We start from the raw sequence: 15,564 nt of genomic DNA, 5'->3' as shown, positions 1-15,564 counted from the left end.
GATAGGATGTGAACATGGGTCAGTGGGAGGGCAAGAACTTGAGTTTCCACCTGGTGACCTCTATTTTCCCCATATTTTCCTATTTTTTTCCCCTCTATTTTTTCCCTGGAAAAAAAAAGATCAGACTATCCTCTGACACTGAGGAACATGGACTTGAAAGTCAGTACACAAACAACTCATAAAACTCAACAACAAAAAAACAAACAACCCAATTGAAAAATGGGCAGAAGACCTAAATAGACATTTCTCCAAAGAAGACATAAGAGGGCCAGTAGGCCACATGAAAAAATGTCCAACACCACTAATTGTTAGAGAAATGCAAATCAAAACTACAATGAGATACCACCTCACACCAGTCAGAATGGCCATAATTAATAAGTCTACAAATTACAAATGCTGGAGTGGGTGTGGAGAAAAGGCAACCCTCCTACATTGTTGGAGGTAATGGAGGTAACAACCACTATGGAAAATAGTACGGAAATCCCTCAGAAAACAGTATGGAAATTCTTCAGAAGACTAATATAGAACTACCATATGATCCAGCAATTCTATTCCTGAGTATACCTCCAGACAAAACTGTAACTCAAAACAATACATGCACCCTTCTCAAGGGACCTCCAGCTACTGCAGCTCCCACCACCTTTTCAGAGGTGCAGGTGTTCCCTGTCAGAGCAGCCCCATGACCAGACAGGGTGAGTCCGAGGAGCTCAGCTTCTGCACCAGCACCCACCAAAACACTCCCCAGGTGGCCTCCGCATAGAGGCCTCCAGGCTCCTCGTCCAGAGATCCTTTTGTTTCTGGGGGGGATAGGCCCTTGACCCGTGAGCCCCCTCCCAGGTGGGCAAGGTGAAGACAGCAGTGAGTGGCCAGGGCTACTGCAGCCGAATTGGCAGAAAACAGGAGATTGGCCCAGGAACTTTCAAGGCGGGAGGAAGAGAAACTGGACAGGCTGATTGCAATTGGTGAGGAGGCCAGCGCTCAGCAGGATACTGCCAACGAGCTCTGCCAGGACGCCGTGCTCACAGTCAGGTGCCTGGCCACCGCCGTGGAAGAGGCCACCGGTGCTTTCCAGCTAGGGCTTGAAAAGTTACTTCAGAGATTAATTTCAAATACCAAAAGTTAGGAAGACTTCACACAAGGGTGTGTTTCCTACACTGGCAGAGTTCAGGGCCAGTGCGTGCCTTCAGGTACCCGGGCTCCTTTTCCGTGTCCTCAGAAAAAAAGAGTGGATGGACCATTACTGTGCAGAGTGGTGGGAATACACGTACTGGTTGCCTCTCCCACGTATTTCTACTAGTTGAAAGATCTTTCAGAAATGTGAGAGGAGGCCTAGGAGAAAAGAGATGGAGCCAAGTCCAGAGAGCTTGTTAGCCCTGGCTTCTCACTATCGTGAGACAGTTTAGTTTACCTCATACACCAGTTTCCTCAGCTGTTAATAGGGGACAACCTGCCTACCTCACAGGGTTGTTGTGAGGACCAAGTGGTTAATAGATATGAAAGGTTAAAAGTTTAAAACTACTAAACACTTGTAAGTTATTAAAGCATATGACCTTGGCCAAGGTAAGGCTAGGATGAGGCACAGTAGTTGACAAGATGTAGATTTAGGGTTGTAGACCACGACCTCACTGCTTGAATCTTCACTAGTTTAACTTGACTGCTTCCTGGAGTTTAGAGTTTCTTTAAATCCCTCTATAGTTATTAGGCTAATATAGATACAACCTGCATTGGAACCTTTATCTCTTACATTTTCATGGCTCTGTCAGTGACCTACCCACCAGTAAGCACTTGGTAGTCAAACCGTCTTTCCCTCCAGTTTACTAGTTCCTAGTTTATTATCACCATAAGGATATAATTTAGAACTGACAGGGAGCCACAGTCAGGCATTACAGTTCATATTGTAATCTTTGGTATAATGAGAAAGTAACTGTCTTATAAAATATTGCGTGTAAGTAAATGGATCCATTATTATTTGGCTTTCTTTATACACATAATTATATATCTTTGTTTGGTTTGCCCTTTGGACATCGTGGAAACAATTCAGTTTACATCAGTTTCCCAAGTGCTTTTAGCTAATTTTGTTCTTCTGTTAGCCTTTTTCTGTCTAGTATGTTACAGAAGGCAAGCCCCAGAAAACTTTTCTTTTAGGGGACTTTCCAAAGTCACTTTTGCTCTCAAGAGGTAGATAAAAGTTCACCTTGTTAATGGCATATGGTGGAAGGAAATAGCTTTGGGAACAGTTGAGGGTGGTGTGGATAAGGGCTGCCTGCGATAGATAACTCCTTTTAAGCACAAACCCTCAACAAACACACCTCCTTTTCCCTCCAAGACACACACACTTCCTAGAGGAGCTAGGAGGGTGTGGAGCCATACTTCCCACTGACATGGAAGGGGAGCCATTGCTAGCCATCATTAACCTAACTTAAAGCTTTCAGTGGTTATTGAGTATTTCAGGAAATACAAAAAGGAGACTTGGAATTTGAAGTTTTCCTCTCATCTAGGGGCTGAAAAAAAAGTGCAGCATGTTGGAAGAGGTTTTGTTTTACATTTTTCAGATTTGGTTGCTTCCCTAAATGTTAGAAATGTATCTAGGTGGAGAAACAGTCCTAACCACAGTGGGAACATAAGCCGAAACCAGGAATAAATGGCAGGCACGCCACTCTGGTGAATGGGTGATGATGGAGGAAGTGGCTGGTGAGGTAGAATATGCTGGAATCCAGTTAGAACTCCTGGGTTCTAATGCTCTGAAAGGTTGTTACACCGAGCAAATCGCTTGCCCTTTTTGTGCCTCAGTTTCTTTATTTCTAAAATGAGAGGTTTGTACTTGATGAATTCCTCATACCTCCCAGTTCGAAAACATTAAATGAATAGCATGACAAAAGGCAAAGAAAAAAAAAAAAGATACATGCACCCTTATGTTCACTGCAGCACTATTCACAATAGCCAAGATGTAGAAACAACCTAAATGTCTACTGACAGATGAATAGATTAAGAAGATATATATACAATGGAATACTACTCAGTCATAATAAAGAATGAAAAAAATGCCATTTGCAACAACATGGATGAAACAAGAAATTGTCATACTAAGTGAAATAAGTCAGAAAGAGAAAGACAAAGACCATATGATATGATTCCACTTATACATGGAATCTAAAATACGGCATAAATGAATCTATCTACGAAACAGAAACAGACTCACAGACATGGAGAACAGACTTCCAAGTGGTTTCCAAGGGGGAGGGGAGGGAGCGGGATGTACTGGAAAAGCTCTGTTTAGTAACGATGAAAGGGACACTTGTAATGAGCAGGCCACCAACACTCTCCACAGTTAGCTGAACCTTGAGATGAAAATTTTTTGAGTGAACTTTTCATAAATTATTTAGCTTACCCTATAATTGAATTGGCATTTCTCACATTTCCCAGTCACACTCTGGGTTGTACAGCCTTAATGCTCCCATACCTCTAGGCTGGAAACCTACCAGAAGGTCGCAGTACCCCAGGCTCTGGCTCCAACAGTTTCTCTCACCTTGCCAGTTCCCTCCTCCCACTCACAAGCAGGAGAGCTGTCCTCTGGCTTATATGTACCTTGGCTCAGCTCCCTGGCTCCTACACAGGGCTGCACAGCAAAAATTCCTGCTCCTGCTTTGCCACCTGGTTTCCTTTCTTCTTTTCCCAACTCTCAGGTATGTCTTTTTAAAGTTATATCCACTGAGAGTGTCTACAAATTCATATGAATGCTGACTGTAGCTTGTGTAAAATGTGAACTGAAAGTCTTACAGTTTTAGGAAAAATTTATGGAAATAAATCCACATATGCAAATGTTTCATAAGGCGAATATTACTGTAAATGGCGAGACAAGGGTTCAAAAAGATGGAAACAAAATACAGAAAGGAATAGAAAGACAAAGAAAGAAAAAGAAACAGAGAGTCTGTCCCTCTCTTTAAGCATTCCTGAAAAATCCTTATCTGTCACATATACAGTAGATGGATTTTGGAAGAAAAAGTAGAAGCAAGATGCTCTTGAGGATATTTTTCTTCCCGATAGAATGTTGGTTTCTTAAGAAGAGCAACCATGCAACCTGTGTTATTTCATCAGGATCTCAAATTCTGATGGAAATTTGCTAAGTCCTAAGTGGTGATCCTTCATGACATAAATAATAGTTTGCTGAAACACTGACATGAGAGCTAGACAACATCCTCAATAGCATAAGTAAAGCCAACTCTTTCCTCTGGGCAAGTTACAGAAAAGAGAGGAGGAATTTACAGGAGAAAAAAAACAGGAGTTCCTGTTGTGGCTCAGCAGAAACCAATGCAACTAGTGTCCATGAGGATACAGGTTCTATCCCTGCACAGTAGGTTAAGGATCCAGTGTGAGCTGTGCCGTATGTCACAGATGTGGCTCAGATCCCAAGTTGCTGCACCTTTGGTGTAGGCCAGCAACTGTAGCTCCGATTAGACTCCTAGCCTGGGAACTTCCACATGTCACAGGTTCGGCCCTAAAAAGCAAAAAAAAACAGAAAACAAACCAAAAAAATAACCAGAACTGAGAGTCAGAAATAGACACACATAAATATAGTCAACTGATTTTTGACAAAGGAGCAAAGACAATACAATGGAACAGACAGCCTTTTCAAGAAATTGTGCTGGAATAACTGGACATGCACATACAAAAAAAAAAAAAAAAAAAAAAACTACAGACTTTATGTCCTTCTCAAAAATTAACTCAAAATGGATCACAGACCTATATGCAAAATGCAAAACTATAACCCCCTAGAAGATAACATAGGAGTAAGCCCAGACAAACTTGGGTATAGCAAAGACATTTTAGATATAACACCAAAGGCATGGTTCATGAAAGAAATAATTGATAAGCTGGACTTTATTAAAATTAAAACTTCTGCTTTGTGAAAGACATTGTCAAGAGAATGAAAAGACAAGCCACAAACTGGATGAACATATTTCCAAAAGACATGTCTGATAAAGGACTGTTCTCCACAATATACATAAACTCTTAAAACACAATAGTAAGAAAGCAATCCAATTAAAAAATCAGCCAGAGACCCACAGACCCCTCACCAAAGAAGATATACAGATGGCAAATAAGCATACATAAAGATGCTCCACATCATAGGTCACAAGGGAAATGCAAATTGAAACAATGTGAAACCATTCCACACCTATTAAAATGACCAAGAGTCACAACACTGACTATAAATGCTGACAAGGATGTGAAGCAGTAAGAACTCTCATTCACTGCTGGTGGGAATGTAAAATGGCACAGCCACTTTTTAAAAGAGTGGCAGTTTCTTACAAAATTAAGTATACTTTTACCATAAAAAGTTGCTAAGAGAATAGATCTTAAACGCTCTCACCACAAAAAGGAAATGGTAATTATGTGAAGTGCCAGAGGTAATTAACTAACCCTACTGTGGTAATCATTTTGTGGTAATATACAAGCGTATCAAGTCAATACTTTGCATACCTTAAACTTTCACAATGTTATATGTTAATTATATCTCAATAAAACTGGAAAAAAATTTCTCTAAAAACAACAACAAAAAGCCCAGGATTGATATGGCAATTCCCAAATGTGTAATGGGTATTATAGACAATAATAATCAAAGTAATCTAACAACAACAATTATATAGCACATGGTATGTGCCAGGGGCTGTTCTAAACACATATTTTATCTTAGTTAATTCTCTTATCACCCCTCTGAGGTAACTGCTGTTGTTATGATTACTATTATTCCACTTTACAGATGTGGAAACTCAGGCATAGAAAGGGTTAAGAAAGGTTTAACCTAACACCAAAGAAGTAACAGGGTCAGGATTCAAACCTAGACCACTTCACAGTGAATTATTCCCCATAATTTATCTATGAAAGGTTCCTCTTCTCTTTCTGTATCAGTCACAGTCAATAATCTTTTTGGCCAAGAGTAGCCCCTTCAAGCTGACTTGAATATCTTCTGACACACACACTCCCATTTGTTTTTACATGTTTCCTTTACTGTTTTGCCCAGAAAGATATCTCAGTTCATCTTGGGTTTCCCCTGCCCCTAGACTGCTCTGATTCTTCCAAAAACAGTAAAGAATCAAAATGTCTATATTTCTATCAAAAAATTATGTTAAAGGATGTCCCAAAAGCAACCCATACATACCATGTAACAGGATGGAGTAAAATAATTTGCCAGTTCATTAATTAGGGTCCCAGTTGGATTTTTTTTTTTTCTTTTTAAGGCGGCACCTGCGGTATATGGAGGTTCCCAGGCTAGGGGCCGAATCAGAGCTACAGCTGCCGGCCTATACCACAGCCACATCAGATCTAAGCCACATTTGTGACCTACACCACAGCTCATGGCATCGCCAGATCCTTAACCCACTGAGCGAGGCCAGGAATCAAACCCTCAACCTCCTGGTTCCTAATCAGATTCATTTCTGATGTGCCACACAGGAACTCTCCAGTTGGATTTTTATTGTCAATAATAAATGTTTATATGGAGTTCCCATTGTGGCTTAGTGGGTTAAGAACCTGAATAATATCCATGAGGATTCGGGTTTGATCCCTGGCCTAGCTTAGTGGGTTAAGGATCCAGTGTTGCCACAGGCTGTGGTGTAAGTTACAGATGCAACTCAGATTCCACGTTGCTGTGGCTATGGTATAAGCCAGCAGCTGCAGCTCTGATTTGACCCCTAGCCTGGGAACTTCCATATGTCACAAGTATGGCTCTAAAAAAGAAGAAAAAAAAAAAAAAAAAAAGAACAAATGTTTATGGAGTTCCCACTGTGGCATAGTGGGTTAAGGATCAGTGCTGTCTCCACAGTGGCTCAGCTTGCTGCTGAGGCATGAGTTTGATCTTTGGCCTGGGGACTTTCATATGTCACGAGTGCAGTCAAAAAAAAAAAAAAAGAATAAATGTTTAAAGTAATAGAATTTGTCTTCATTAACGAAATGATTCCTAAAGGAATCAAAGAAATGATGGATGAGTAAGCCAGGACTTCAGAATTTGACCCTCATAGTGGAGAGCTAAGCTCAGTTTAAAACTTAATAGGCAATCAAGGCACAAAGTCTTACTTAATCTGACAAAGAGTCCTTCCCAGAAGACATGAAAATAAAATTTAATCGATTAAATCTGATTGTTCTATGCTGTCATCACTGTTAAATCAGACCGTGTTAATCACATCCGCATTCCCAAATCAGAAAAGGATTTGGCTCTAATCTAACCCCATGTCCAACACATGGGTATTATAAAAACAAAGCAGGTCACGTGGAACAGAAATTTCCCCTTTTGCCCAAAAGAAAATAAAGTTTCCATAAATTCCCCTGCCCCAATTTCCCAGAAGACAAAATCTACTATGCATCCTCTAAAAACTATTTCATCTAACAATTTAGAACCAAATTCTATTTTTGCATTTACTTAGAAAGTTACAAATGTGTGAAGAAGCCAAAAGACTCTAGAGCATACTCTGAGAAGTAAATGAAATTTAGTATCAGATCAAAGCAGGTATGAATTCCATCTTTAAACCTTATGAACTCTGTGACCCTTGCTGTGCTATTACATTTCTCTATGCCTCAGTCTCATTTGTTAATTAGGTTATTGTGGGAGTCAAAGGTAATTCATTCGAGTACATGGGATAAATCCTGGAGAGTAAGTGCTTAATAAGGGTTAGATATTGCTATTATTGGCTTTCTTCTTTTATCTCTAATTACTGCAATTACCAATGCCACCTGTAGTAGATCAGGCCAAGTGATACTTCAGCGACAAATTAATTCAAAATCTCACTGGCTTAGACACATATAAGTTTTTTCTCTCTCAAGCAAAGACCACCATAGGCCCTGGCAACTCTCTGGGATAGCTGTCCCCATATGGTGACTCAATAATTCAAGTGCTAAATTTAGGTTCTCTGCCATCCAGCAGCCAGGCACCCACCCTAACAAGAATCCTCTGACCCCAGACTAAACTGGCAGTGCAGCCTCCCTGCCTCATACTGGTACCAAATGGGAGAGCCTGTGCTTAAGGAAAAAACTGGGCCTCAATGGAAACACTCGAGCCAAATTTAACGGCTTTTCCAGAACAGAAAGAAAACCCATGCATCAGAAAAAGTGAGTAATAAACATATCAAAAGAACATGGCTGCACAAACACCAGAATCTGATCAGATAAAACAGTTCAGGAATTTCTTCAAACCTCCCCTAAACTTATGGAAACCTGCTTTTTGGACTATGTTCAAGACTTCACAGCAAGAGAAGTAAAACCTGATGAGATAACCTGTTCAGAACATAGAAATATTTTTAAATGATGCAAAGAATATCCATTAAATTTCAAGAATATCATATTCAGCAGAATGAAGCCCTAGCAGCCAAATCAAGACTCTTGGCCCACCATGATAGAAAAGCTCTGATGGACAGACTTTCAATGAAGAATTGCCAAACAGCTGTTGCACTGGAGATGACAGTTTATCTGATAGAATCCCCTGAAAGCAGTAGGTCCCAGGTTAAAAAGTGTGTCATGACTATTTGGCAAATGGAAACCATGGGAGAAACAAAGCTGGTATTTCCCAGGAATAATCAAAATAGAAGGTCTTACTGTTTGGTTAAAATAATAAGATGCAACATTTGTTGTGGTCTTAAGAATCATCAGCTTGGTCACTTGACTAGAAAAAATAAACTATTGTTTAATTATGACTATTAATTTTAAAACAAAATGTGTTTAATCGTGCATAAGAAAGGAAAAAAGATGTATTACTGAAAGTAAAATAAACAGACATATCATTAAGTAGTTATCTATACCATATAGTACCATAGTATTCTGACCAGTCTAGGGACACATTGAAATGTTTTTCAATAGAAATTATCCTCCATGTATACCTGTTCATTTATGTCTGCCTCAAACTGATCATCAATACATGAAATAGTTACTTACTGTAAAAGAAAAATAATTCAGGCTGCTTTCATACTATGGTTATCTCAGCATGCGGCCTCTATGATTGATAAGGCAGGAGAGGAGAATGGAAGAATGGTTTTCGCTTTTCCCCTGCCCAGTATCATCCCCATTCACAATTACTTGGCAAGGGTACCACACAGCATTGCTTAGGAGTTGTAGCTCTGTACTCCCAAGAAGGAAAGGAGAAGTGAATATTGGTTTGCACTGCTAACTTTTATTTTCTCTAAGTCTTGAAGTTACTAATACAAATAAACTAAAATAAATACATGGAACATCTTGAGTCCTGACTCCATGCTTAAACACTATCTTGTATAGGTTAGTTTCATGCAGAAAATAAAGGCAAAAATTTTTAATTGCAATCATAATAATATTTATAATATTTACAGTTTCCAAGCTTACTTCCTTAAAAAAAAAAAGATCCTCCCACCAAATATACTGTTTTCATGAGAAAGGAAGTTGTGTTTCTTTTGTGGCAAAAGTGATTGGCGTTTCCATAAAACCCTAGGTCTTAATTATATTGTGATTAAAATCTTAATTATACTGTGATTAAAATCCTTTAATTTGCAGATTAATATATTTTTACCCTCAGGGAGAAATATTTATTCCAACTCAATAAGAAGTTTAAAGAAATAAATACTGAATCACAGAACTAAAAAGAACTTCAAGATATGTAACTTCATTATCAAACATTTACTGAGCCCTTTCTAATGTCAGCAAATACATACACATCACTCTGTAATGGGTGATAGTTCAGGAAACAGAAAAATGAGTAAGCCACAGTGTCCCTGTCCAAGAAGCTTACACCATAGAAGGGTAACAGACATTAAACTATTCTGTGGGATCACAGAAGGAATAAATACTTTTGACTTGAGGACGGTACAGAGAAAGCTAAATAGAAGAAGCCTCAAATCTGGACTTTGAAAGTTTTGGTAGTCAGAGAAGTGGTGGAGACAAAGGATGGACATCTAGTGTAGTGAAACGTAAGTAAACAGGGCAAGCAGACCCATCTGAGAACCATGGCAGGCTGTCTATACTAAGTCAAGTCAGTGTGTTGCTCTGATGAGTACTGAGGGGGAAAGTAAGCTTGTTCTTCTCAACCAAGAGAACTACGTTCTAGTGTTACAATTAAGAGTGACAAGATATATGCCCTATCCTCAAGAAACATAAGGAGTAAAAGTAATGACATGATCAAAGAAATAACGAAAATGACTTTGGGGTATTGTAGTTAATACCACACTTGGGCCTCAGGCATGGAAAGTGTTGAATTGCCAGAATAAGGACTTCATCATATATGCAGGGAAAGGCCATTACAAGTTCTTGAGACTGGTATCAAGTGATTAGATTTCGGTTACATGTGGAAAAGTCAGGTTGCAGAATAACAGGAAGGAAAAGTTTAAAAGCAGGTCATTTTGTTATTTGGATACTGTCATATGTTAGATGCAGAGCCATGAAGGTCTGCAGTAGAGGCAAGGGAATGACAGCAGTAGTGGTTGGGGAAAGAAAAGATGAAATTTTTTGTTAAATTCTTAGAAACTGATCAGTTATAAATATCAGGATATGAGAGAAGAATTTAAGAACTTCAATTCCAATTAATGGATTCTGTCAGTTTATGGAACAGAGCAAGAGGAACTGTGTAAGACAAAAACAGATCAACCTATTAGGGGCAGATGGAATTTTGAACACTGGTAGTCTTGAGTTGCAGATCTACCATACAATAATTGTTTGATCTTGAACAAGTTACTCAAACTCTGAATGCCTCTAAAGGTTGAATATGCTAATGAAAGAGCTTAGCACAATGCCTGGATCTTGGCAAAACATCAATAGTGTTGGCTATGTTTACTTTTATTATCATCATCATCATATCATCCATGTGAAAATGGCCAAGACTGTTGGAGTTCCCATCATGGCATGGTGGAAACAAATCCAACTAGGAACCATGAACTTAGGGTTCAAATCCTGGCCTTTCTCAGTGGGTTAAGGATTTGGAATTGCCATGAGTTGTGGTGTGGGTCACAGAAGTGGCTCGGATCCTGCGTTGCTGTGGCTGTGGTGTAGGCCAGCAGCTACAGCTCTGATTCGGCCCCTAGCCTGGGAATCTCCACACAACATGGGTGCAGCCCTAAAAAGCAAAAAAAAAAAAAAAAAGACTGCTGGGAGGCGCAGCAGGTTAAGGATCCAGTGTTGTCATTGCAGCAGTTTGGGTCACTGCTGTGGCACAGGTTCAATCCCTGGCCCAGGAATTTCCACATGCCATGGGCACAACCAAGTTACTGCTCAAGAGAATGATGAGGATTTGAGAAGGGGATATATATATTTGCTTTTTAGGGCTGCATCTGAGGCATATGGAGATTCCCAGGGGTCGAATCAGAGCTGCAGCTGCCAGCCTACACCACAACCACAGCAGCATAAGATCTGAGCCATGTCTGCGACCTACACCACAGTTCACAGCAACACCGGATCCTTAACCCACTGAGCAAGGCCAGGGATTGAACTTACATCCTCATGGATGCTAGTCAGATTTGTTAACTGCTGAGCCATGACAGGAACTCTGGGATTTATATTAACATAGAGATTAGCACTGAGTGTAACAAAAGAGGAGAAAATGGCCAAAAAATGGGTGTGGTTTGAGAAGAGGGCTGAGGTTAGAGCTTTCATTTAAGGGATGAGCAGAACAATAGAAATCAGTGAGGCTCTCTGGGAGACAAGGGCTATTCATCCCTTAGGCCATAATCGCTACATAACAGTACCAAACTTGTCAGGTATGAAGAGGGAACATCACTGGATTCAGCTCTTCTCTACAAAGTTAAATGTCCCCAAAGCTTAAGCTCAATGTTGTGTATCTTACAAGTGTTTGAGACTCAGGATTGTTTTTTATGAATCATAGCATCACAATAAAACTCTCATTTTTTTTTCCAGGAAATGAAATTGAGGCCCCATGTGACTTGCACAGGTCAAATTTCAGTTAATGACAAAGTCAAGCAGTGAGACTAGATTCAGCACAGAGGACAAGAAAAAAAACAGGAGAGGAAAAACAATTTTTGGTCACTAATTCAGAGCCACCAATGGTATCCTGCAAAAGACCATCCCAACTTTATAATGTGTGGACAGGACTACAAGGGAACATGGGAAATGGAACATAATTAACAGAGACAAGATTCCGGAGTAGAAGCACTCAAGGTACCTCTCACAAAAACACCAAAATTTCACCTAACCATTGAACAACCATCAACAAAATAGACTGGAAGCTACCAAAAAAGATATCTTATATCCAAAGACAAAGAAGAAGTCACATCAAGATGGTAGGAGGGGTGCTTTCATGATATAAGCAATCCCATAACCATCTGGTGGGTGACCCACAGACTGGAAAATAACTATATTGCAGAGGCTCTCCCACAGTAGTGAGAGTTTGGAGCTCCATGTCAGGTTCCCATGCCTGGGGGTCTGGCATTTGGAGGAGCCCCTGGAGCATTTTGCATTGAAGGCCAGTGGGGCTTAAGTACAGGAGCTCCACAGGACTGGGAGATACAGAGACTTCACTCTAGGGGGGCACACAGGGTTTCATGTGCACTGGATCATAGGACAAAGCAGGGACTCTATGAGAATCTGGATCAAGCCCACTGGAAGGTCTTAGAGGGTCTCCTGGGAGAGTAGGCATGGCCATGGCTCACTGTTGGGACAGGACATTGGAGGTGGAGGTCCTAGGAATAATCATCAGTGTGACCTCCACTGAGGCTGCCATTTTGGAAAAATCTGGCCCCATCCATCAGGGCTGAGAAGCCCTAGGCCAGACAACAAACAGAGTGGGAACACAGCTCCACACATCAGAAAATAGGCTGCCTCTAATCACACCCAGAGACAAAGCCCCACCCACCAGAGAGATAAGAATCAGCTCCACCTACCAGTGGTCAGGCATCAGTCCTTCCCATCAGGAAGCCTATAATAAGCTCTTGTATCAACTTCACCCACAAAGGGCAGACACCAGAAGAAAGAGAGGCTACAACCCTCTAGCCTGCAGAAAGGAGACCACACAAAAAGCTATACAAAGTGAAAAGTCAGAGGAAACATGAGTCAGATGAAGGAACAACACAAAACCCCAGAATAACAGCCAAGTGAAGTGCAGATAGGAAACCTGTCTGAAAAAGACTTTAGAGTAATGCTAGTAAAGATGATCCAAGATTTTGGGAAAAAAAAGAAGAAAAGATCGATGAATTAGAAGAAACATTTAACAGGAGTTCCCAAAATGGGGCAGTGGTTAACAACAACAAATCTGACTAGGAACCATGAGGTTGTGGGTTCGAATCCTGGCCTTGCTCAGTGGGTTGGGGATCCGGCGTTGCCATGAGCTGTGGTGTAGGTCGCAGACATGGCTCAGATCCCGCATTGCTGTGGCTCTGGAGTGGGCCAATGGGTACAGCTCCAATTAGACCCCTAGCCTCGGAACCTCCACATGCCACGGGAGCAGCCCTAGAAAAGGCAAAAAGACAAAAAAAAAAAAAAAGAGAGAGAGAGAAGAAGAAGAAGAAACATTTAACAAAGGAATAGAAGATTTAAAGAGTCAACAAGCAGAGATAACACAATAGCTGAAATAAAAAACTCACTAGAAGGAACCAATAGCATAATACAGGAGGCAGAAGAACAAGAAAGCGAGGTGGAAGACAGACTGGTGGAAATCACTGATGTGGAATGGAATAAAGAAAAAAGAATGAAAATAACTGGGGACAGACTAAAAGAACACCTGGGACAACTTTAAACACACCAACATCACATTATAGGGGTGCCAGAAGGAGAAGAGAGAGATAAAGAGCCAGAGAAAATATTTGAAGAGATAATTGCTGAAAACTTCCCTTACATGGGAAAGGAATCACTCACTCAAATCCAGGAAGTGCAACAAAAACCATAGAGAATAAACCCAAGGAGGAACACACCAAGACACATATTAATCAAACTGACCAACATTAAAGACAAAGAGCAAAAACTGAAAGCGGCTAGGGAAAAGCAAAAAATAACATACAAGGGAACCCCAATAAGGTTATCAGCTGATTTTTCAGCAGAAACTCTGCAAGCCAGAAGGGAGTGGCACAATATACTTAAAGTGATGAAAGGCGAAAACCTGCAGCCAAGAATATTCTACCCAGCAAGGCTTTCATTCAGATTTGAAGGAGAAATCAAAACCTTTACAGACAACAAAACCAGCACCACCAAACCAGCTTTTTGTTGTTGTTGTTGTTGTTGTTGTTGTTGCTATTTCTTGGGCTGCTCCCACGGCATATGGAGGTTCCCAGGCCAGGGGTCGAATCGGAGCTGTAGCCACCGGCCTACGCCAGAGCCATAGCAACTCGGGATCCGAGCCGCGTCTGCAACCTACACCACAGCTCACGGCAACGCCGGATCGTTAACCCACTGAGCAAGGGCAGGGACCGAACCCGCAACCTCATGGTTCCTAGTCGGATTCGTTAACCACTGCACCACGACGGGAACTCCCAAACCAGCTTTACAATAAATACTAAAGGAACTTCACTAAGTAGAAAGAAAAGGCCACAACTAGAAACAAGAAAATTACAAGTGAGGAGGCTTGCCAGTAAAGGCAAATAAGACCCATATATATGCTGTACAGAAAATGTGGGGTATACATATATAATGGAATATTACTCAGCCATGAAAAAGAATAAGATTACACCATCTGCAGCAACATGGATGGGACCTAGAGATTATTATACTAAGTAAAGTTAGACAGTGAAAAACAAACATCATATGATATCCCTTATATATGAAATCCTAAAAAAAGATACAAATGAACTTACTGCAGGACAGAAATAGACTCACAGACTTTGTAAACAAATTTATGGTTACCAAAGGAGACAAGTGAGAGTGGGGGAGGGATGAACTGGGGATTTGAGATTGGCATATGCACACTGTGGTATATAGAATGACTGGTACAGCATAGGGAAATCTACTTAATCAATATTCTGTGATAATTTATATGAGAAAAGAATCTGAAAAAGAATGCACGTGTGTATATGTGTACCTGAATCACTTTGTTGTATAACAGAAATTATCACAACTTGTAAGTCAACTATATTTCAATAAAATTTTTTAAAATGGGAAAAAACAAACATTCAAAAACAAAGTAGACTTAATGTTGTCAAACATGGTGCCACAAAGCCTAAGGGAAATATGTCACAGCCTAATGGTTTAGGAACATAGAAATGCCTTTAAAGGGCTCTTTCTTTCCATCTTCTCAAGGAGCATTTGCATTACTCGGGATTTCTCCATCTCGGCACCATTACTAACATTTTGGGCTGAACAACTCTTTGTTGTAATCCTTTTGCAGAATGCTTAGAACATCCTTTCTACCCACTAGATGCCTGTACTATCCCCCTCAAACAAGCTGTGACAACCAAAAAACATCTACAGATATCACCACATGCAATGGGGAGGATAACAACTGCCCCAGGTTGAGAATCATTGTTCTAGCTGGTATATGTTAATTTTCTTCATTAAGTGATAAATTCACTCAGGTTTTTAAATGTTCAGATTAATAACAATGGAATTCATTTCCTTTGGACTAGTGGTCTTAGAAAGAATTTATCTGTTTCATTCAGGAAATAAAGAATTAGTGTT

The 15,564-nt window shown here is 40.3% G+C and overlaps 1 long non-coding RNA gene and 1 pseudogene across 5 annotated transcripts in view; one reads left to right on the top strand and one right to left on the bottom strand.

The window, feature by feature from the left end:
• The window catches only part of LOC102165048 (uncharacterized), a 1,242,341-nt gene that overhangs the window by 520,040 nt on the left and 706,737 nt on the right, over positions 1–15,564 (bottom strand). The window lies entirely within an intron of this gene.
• Positions 8,130–11,767, top strand: LOC146396849 (mitochondrial import inner membrane translocase subunit Tim9 pseudogene; annotated as a pseudogene).

The sequence above is a fragment of the Sus scrofa genome, chromosome 14, assembly GCF_054392235.1.
Source record: "Sus scrofa isolate SSC_HxYL_T2T_F1_AM1 chromosome 14, Sscrofa_HxYL_maternal_Yorkshire_Landrace_v2.0, whole genome shotgun sequence".
In the NCBI taxonomy this organism is placed as follows: Eukaryota; Metazoa; Chordata; class Mammalia; order Artiodactyla; family Suidae; genus Sus; species Sus scrofa.
The sequence above is the reverse complement of the archived record's forward strand: the minus strand, read 5'-3'. Positions and strand labels throughout refer to the sequence as shown.